Source organism: Typha latifolia, chromosome 11 (assembly GCF_019914945.1).
Source record: "Typha latifolia isolate L0001 chromosome 11, TyphaL0001v2, whole genome shotgun sequence".
Classification (NCBI taxonomy): Eukaryota; Viridiplantae; Streptophyta; class Magnoliopsida; order Poales; family Typhaceae; genus Typha; species Typha latifolia.
The window spans coordinates 1,742,518-1,750,085 of NC_133096.1; positions in this window are offsets into that span (position 1 = coordinate 1,742,518).

Below are 7,568 nucleotides of genomic sequence, written 5' to 3' on the forward strand. Positions count from 1 at the left end.
TATAACCCGTTTAATAAATGAGTCCTATTAACACAAAACGATAATCTGTTTAACACAACACGATAACACGATACAAATAACACAGTAATTTTTACCCTATAATAATCAATATTTATCGATTTATTCTATATAAGTGGTCTATTACACAGATAAGATGGTATCTTTTTAACTCAAAACTTATACAACACAACAAAAAAAAAAAAAAAACAATTTTAAGTATTCAACCATAAATCAAATAACACAGATTCATATACCAATTCAACCACCAACAATCAATATTAAATAAATAAATTTAGCTACTAATTTTAGTTCTAAGTTCCAATTGTTAAATCTAATAATGGCATGACAATTACAACATAGTTTCAAGTTCATAATTCAATCACCAACATCTAATCCATTATAAACTATAAATAATTTGAAATAAGCAAACCAGCCTTCTGTTTTATTATCCAACAATTATGACCCTACCAAAAAGAATAAAAGTGAATGTAAATAACTAAGACAGAAAATATAAAAAGAATTAGTGAACATGATCTACAACGAGTTGGTGAACATTAGAATATTCAACTGCTTCACTTATTTTAGATAAATATCAAGTTGCAGTGAAGGTCACATATAAAAGTTTTCATACAAGAAACTAACATATGGAATTCTTGTTGGATTACATTTGAACGCTACAAGTAGAAGCTCATATCTACTGACTAGAGATAGACTAACTTATATAAACATCTCTTTGTTATAAATTATGAAGACAGATGTAACCTGAGATGTCATCAATTAAAGTTATATATGGGTGACGTTTTTGCATGTTGGATCACTTGCTACTTATTTTTAACATATTCCAGTCAAATTAACAAATAGCTTTTCGTCTCCTTAATAGCAGGAAGTTCTCTAAGTTGCAATTATCATTGCATACAAATAGGAATTCTACCTTATCTCGTTTATACTCTACTTCCTCACAGGAACTTCAAACAAGACTATTAATATTCTTGAACAACCGCACTACCACCTAACTAGACATTCACTAAGCATTCTAGCTTTATTGACAGCTAACAAAAGAAATTTGAGAACTAAGCAAGCTCCTATATGAAAAAGAAGTATCTCGCTGCGTTAAGTTGCTCACTAGTGCCTAGTAATCACACTATAAGAATATAAAGCTTATACTACTCGAACTAGACTTGCCTTAGACTAATTCTAAAAGTTTATATGACTCGAACTAGAACTTGCCTTAGAGGCTTACATGACTTAATTGAACTTGCTTTAGTGGCTTACATGACTTAATTAGACTTGCCTTAAGGGATTACATAAAAGATAAAGATTACTTAGCTAAATCAGCCTTCCTTATCCTTCTCGGATTGATTCTTCTTTATACCACGATAGAGTCCGAGTTTGGAGAAACCTTGAATACAAAAGTTGTAGATCAGATGTTTTCGATCTTCTCCAAGTGGTTTTGTAATATTTAGTTTCTCCGGAATATCCTTTGAATAGATTTCCAAAATCGCGCATAGTTGAATTGAATTAGTTAACTAACAAATTCTAATCTAATAAGGCTCTAATTAAAGCAAATAAGCAGATAAGATAACTAGACTCCATCTATTGAGCTAAATCTCCCCTTGATGTGATTCGATCTGACTCAATTAGCATTACACCAAAGCTATAACACCCCTATTATACTCTATATTCATAATCTGCATATACTTATAGTGTGCCTATGCTTGTGCTAGCACAGATCGTTTTCGTGTATGTTCAATATCAATATTATATTATAGGAGAATTAGAAAATTCCTATTTATATGAAGATTATGTGAGACATTACAATGAGCAATATAATTAGTTGATCAATTTTGATGAATATCGATAATATTTAATACAATATTCTCATGTTATTCTTGTGCTAACAAATAAAGTCTTTGATCCTCCTATATATCTTAGAATTCACATTACACTTCTTATTATATTTCTTAACATTTGTCTTATAATCAATATGAAAAGTATTAATGTAATGACAAGATAATTGAACAAAAAAGGAGAAGAATATACATATATAAAACACAGAACATCTACTTATATGATTTTATAAACAAAAATATAAGTATAAACAAAATCTAATCAATAACTATTTGGTGATTCTTACCTTTGTTTAACTCATCATTAATTATATATAAAATAGTCACAATCTAATTATGTAAAAGTATGTAAGCTTAGTGTTATATTTTTTACAAAATAGTATATATATATATATATATATATATATATATATATAAGAACATGAACATAAGATATATGAATTTGATTATTATTAATTAAGATATATGTATCAACCTAATATAAGCTATATATGTATAATTATTATAATTAGTTAATTATCATGCTTATCATACTTTGCTAATAAATATGTTAGTGAGTACATATTTTTTAAAATAATTAACTGTGTAATTAAATAATTAAAAAGGAGAGAAAATCTCTATATTATAGTGCTGGGCTTGCGCTAATGAGAGAGGGGGGGAACGAAGGGAGAAGAAAAGGAAGGAGAAGAAGAAGAAGATAAGAAGAAAGAGAAGGGAAGGGAGGGGAAACCGAGTCAACGAGGAGGGGCCCGGGCCGCCGCCGGCTAGCTTGCGAGCGGCCCTCGCCGGCTGTTCAGCCCCGACGAGAGAGAGAGAGAGAGAGAAGAGAGGGAGGGAGGGAGAGAGAGAGAGGAAGAAGAAGAGAAGAAAATAGAGGAGGGGGAAAGGCCTCATTAGCAGCCTTCTCCGTAGTAGTAGTGGTGGCAATAGTTCTCGAGGACAGAGCAAGAATCCGAGGAGAGAAATTTGAGAGAAAGAAGAGAACAGAAGAGAGGAGAAGAAGAAGAAGAAGAAGAAGAAGAAGAAGACCTCCCCTGCACCCTCTTCCTCGTCATTGGAAAAGGAGAATGTTTCTTTCCATTCCTCATGAGAAATGGTGGGCAGCTACCCGACGGCCGAGATGTGCGTTCGTACTAAGTAATTTAGTACAAACTATAGAATGGATTGTCGGTCATGAACATCGTAAGGTGCTGCTCTTCGCGAATCCCAGCATAGAAGAAGAAGAAAAGAGAAATAGAGACGAAGAATAGTCGAAGTGGGAGGCACGAGTGCGTTGCGCCCTCAGCGCGCGATGTTGCATGGTACATCGTCTGCCACAGTTCAGCCGACCATGCCACGTCATGCCATGCATTACCCTTTCTTCCTATCTTCTTTTTTTATTATTAATTTTAATTTTATTTCATTTCATATATTATTATTATTATTATTATTTCATTACTATCATTATTTATTTATTTATTTATTTATTATTTAATATTTAGGGCTGGGTTATTACAATTGCTCACTGTTCTAACGCGATATTGTCTATCTATCACTGTTCATCTAGAATTGCTCATTGTCACTGCTCATCTGTACTTTTCGTCCATCACCGTTTATGTAGAATTGTTCATCCCGTTAGTCCGCTCGAATTCCAATGGCCAATATTGATTTTTCTCAATTTAGACTTTAGAGACACATTGTCAATTACGTAAAACTTACAATCTACCCCTTGACAATTTTGTGACAAAATAAGCGTCGCCATAAAAATCTAATATAGAAAACATTCCAAGCCCAATTCTGCAATAAAAATATCAATCCAAATTCTATGAAATTTATATCGCCATAAGTTTGAATTTTTAAAATTACAAATCGTTCACATATCAAAAAATTTAACAGTTCAGGTCACATATTATTTTCCAAGTGTTTTGATACTTAGAAGTACTTCACAATAATCTAGAGATGAATGTTTACTGAAAATACTCAATAATATACAAATAACTTTAAATAGAAAGCAAGGCAAACATGACAAAGATGGCAAGAATTTTATGTGGAAAACCTCATAAAACCTATGTATCATTTTTTCTATGATCAAATCAACCACTAACAAATATTGCAAATACAAAAATTACTTACAGAGCACCTATTGAACCCTAGCCTACAACTATATTTGAAGTTCTCTTGCTCTCTAGATAAGTTGCTTCAAATGGTCGATAAACTAATCTCAATGACCCTCAACATCGGATGTCCCGTATTAGTAACCCTCGAGACAACAACTCACTCCAAGAAATAACGCAATAAAAATGATTCGAAATCTCTAATGAATCCTATCTTTCTAAAATCTTCGGATCGCCAAGAATGCTTATTTAACAATTGGGTTATTTGCAACAAAAAACCACTTAGTTTTCGTTTTGATGAGTGAGGGTTGTTTCATGTTTCTACTGCATATGAGGTTTTTTCCTTTCTTTCTTCCAAGTTTGCCCTTCGCCATTTAGTACTCATTAAATGCTACTGGGATAATGTAAGAGAGAAATGATTCATACCTATTTTTTCTTCTTCTTATGCTGTTACTGCTTCTTCTTCTTCTTCGTCTTCTTCTTTTTTGTTATTATTTATTTCTCTTCTTTTGCTACTGTTTTATTTTTTTCTATCTCTTAATCTTATTTTTTAATACAAGTCTCTAATCGCTCTTTAATTAATAAAGTAAGAGACTAATTAAAAATAGTTTAAATAAATAAAAACTTCTTAATCAATATCTCAAAATAGAACTTAATCTATATTACAACTAAATTATAATATATATTAAAAAAATTGTGAATTACCGTCGAATTATTCTTTGTTCTCGCTATAGATATATTTCGAATTTCAAGAAACTTCGAATACAAAAAGCCTCAAGTAACGGTGGAGGAGCTGGTGGCGATGTTAGAGGAGAGGAAGAGGGCTATATAAAGATGTATTTTTATCGTCATAATTTTTTCTTTCTTAGTTGTTCATAACTTACACATGCTTACGAGAGATATTTTCATCATATTGCTATCACATGACTGTCTCGAAATATATAATAGAACCCTAATAGAAGGGGCTAAGTGAGTTATTTCTAAAAGTTCAAAGGGTTAGTGTGTTCAGGGGGGCTCGGTGTAGAAATGGGTGATAGTTCAGGGGGTGAAAAAGAAATTATTTTTAAATATAATAACAACTTTCGTTGTTCTTTTTATAGACTACATAATTTACATACTTCATCATTTTAATTAATAAAGAAAGAGAAGAAGAAAAAAAGAAGAAGAAGAAGCAATAACAACAAAAAGTTAGTAGTAGAAGAAAATATATTAACAACTTCCACAAATATAATGATAACTTTTATTGTTTTTAACAATTTTTATTATTTTTTTAATACATTGTAGAATTTACACGGTTACAATTTTCATAGAAACAAACAATAATCTATAGAATCATACTTTTAGTTATTGAACTAATTATAATTATCTCACCACTATCTGTAATTAATCTCTTACTTTATTAATTAAAGAGTGATTAGATAGAATTATATAGAAAAAAAAAGAACAATTAAGAGATAGAAGAAGAAAAAGAACAAACATAAGCAATAACGAAAAGAAAGATGAAAAAGAAGAAGGAGAAGAGGAAGAAGAAAAAAAAAAAAAAAAAAAGAAAACATATTAACAACTTCCGTAGATATAATAATAATTTTTATTATTTTTTCTGTACACTTTTTATACATTATAAAATTTACATATTTTACCATTATAATTTGCGTAAAACAAACAATAATCATACAAAGTTATATTTTTTAGTTACTTAATTAATTATGATTATCTCATCACTATCTCCGATCAATCTCTAATTTATTAATTAAACAGTAATTATAGAGATTTGTATAGAAAGAAAGACTAAGAGATAAAAGAAGGAAAAGAATGATAGATAGCATTGCAGAATTTATTATATGAAGTAGAAGATGGAAAAAGATGAAGAAGAGTACATGGCTATTTTTCTCTCTTATAGTGTCCCATAAATACTTAATGAGGCACTAAATAACATAATAGAAACCAAAAATAGACCTGACTAACCAAATTTAAAAACCAGGTGGGCTTTTCATGCAAAAACCCAACTCAATTCAACTCTTATAAAATTTGTGATACATAGAAATTCAAATATTTTATGGTCAAGCTCTTACAAAGTATTTTTAAATACGTTCAAATAGATTTTCTGTACACAAATTGCCGATACGAGAATATAACAAGTTATATAGATCACAATTATTAGTCTAATATTAGAGTAAAATAGCTGAAAAGAATTTCGAATAATATATATAAAATAATTAGTACTAAAGATAATAATACTAATCTAAGAATTATCCAATCAAAGATCGCATTTATAACAATTATAGTTGTTATAAGGACTTGTACTAACTACAAAGATATAATACTATTAATGAATTCAGTTTAATTTGGGAAAACAAGAAGAAGAAGAAGAAGAAGAAGAAGAAGAAGAAGAAGAAGAAGAAGAAGAAGAAGAAGAAGAAGAAGAAGAAAGAGGAAAGTGCTCCTCGATCCGATAGAAAATGGTTAAAAGATAGGAGGTGCAGGGTTTGCACCTATCAGAAGAAAAATTTAGAGGGATGACTTTAACATGTAGACTATTGGATCTTAGTGTTGGTGTCCACCTCTCATTCTGTTGGTTTCCAAAGGTTTAAAGAAAAATTTAGAGAGACGACTCTGACTCTTCTCTATACATCAAGTCATGTGGAAATTGGTCCTTCTCTTAAGTGTCTGTGGAGCACAGAGAAGTTCTCTTGACAAAACAAGAGAATTCCAAGGCATGCTTTAAAGGGTACCTTGAAGTTCACACTCCAATATCAAAACGACGTATTGAAGACGTTATTGATAGTTTTTCCCTTGAAATGACCCTAAGTGAGTGGTAAGTCTATATAAACCCCAGAACTCTTTGAGTTTTTACAACAACAAAATTAACTGTCTTTGGCCTTTCAGTTAGATTTAGCTATGAATCCCTTGTTGTCTATCCTAACGTTCCTCTCGTCGGTTTTACTGCTACTCCCACCTCCCAAGTGTTGCAAAATTGGCATCACTTGATTCGCAAGGGAGAGCCCTCCTCCAATGGAGAACAAGCCTTAAGAGTCATGAAGCCATAGCCTCATGGAATCTTAAGACTAGTCCATGCAATTGACCGGCATCACATGCAGTGCCACGCATTTAGGGTTGAGCATGATCACCACGATATCTCTACCAGGGATGGGTCTTGTAGGGATGTTGGATGTCCTCGATTTCTCGACGTTGGCAACCTTAACAAGTCTCAACCTCACCGTCAACCAATTGATGGATCCATTCCAACTTCCGTTGCTGCTCTTTCTAAGCTCACCTCTCTTGATCTCTCTATGAATCAGATAAGTGGCTCCATACCTCCTTCTCTCAATAACTTGACGAATCTTAGAATCTTAGACTTGTCTCAAAATAATCTTTCAGGTCCCATCCCAAAAGAATTAGGAGACCTACAGAGTCTATTAAGCTTGCATTTGTCTTTGAACATCTTGAGTGGCTCTATTCCGTATGAAATAGGACATCTCTCTAACTTGAATGAATTATTTCTCCCTAATAACAGCCTAATAGGTCCAATACCTTCAAGTCTGGGGAACTTGACGAATCTCGCTCTTTTAAACCTTTGGAGTAATCAACTCTCTGGTTCTATTCCTCATGAAATAGGAAAGTTAACAGC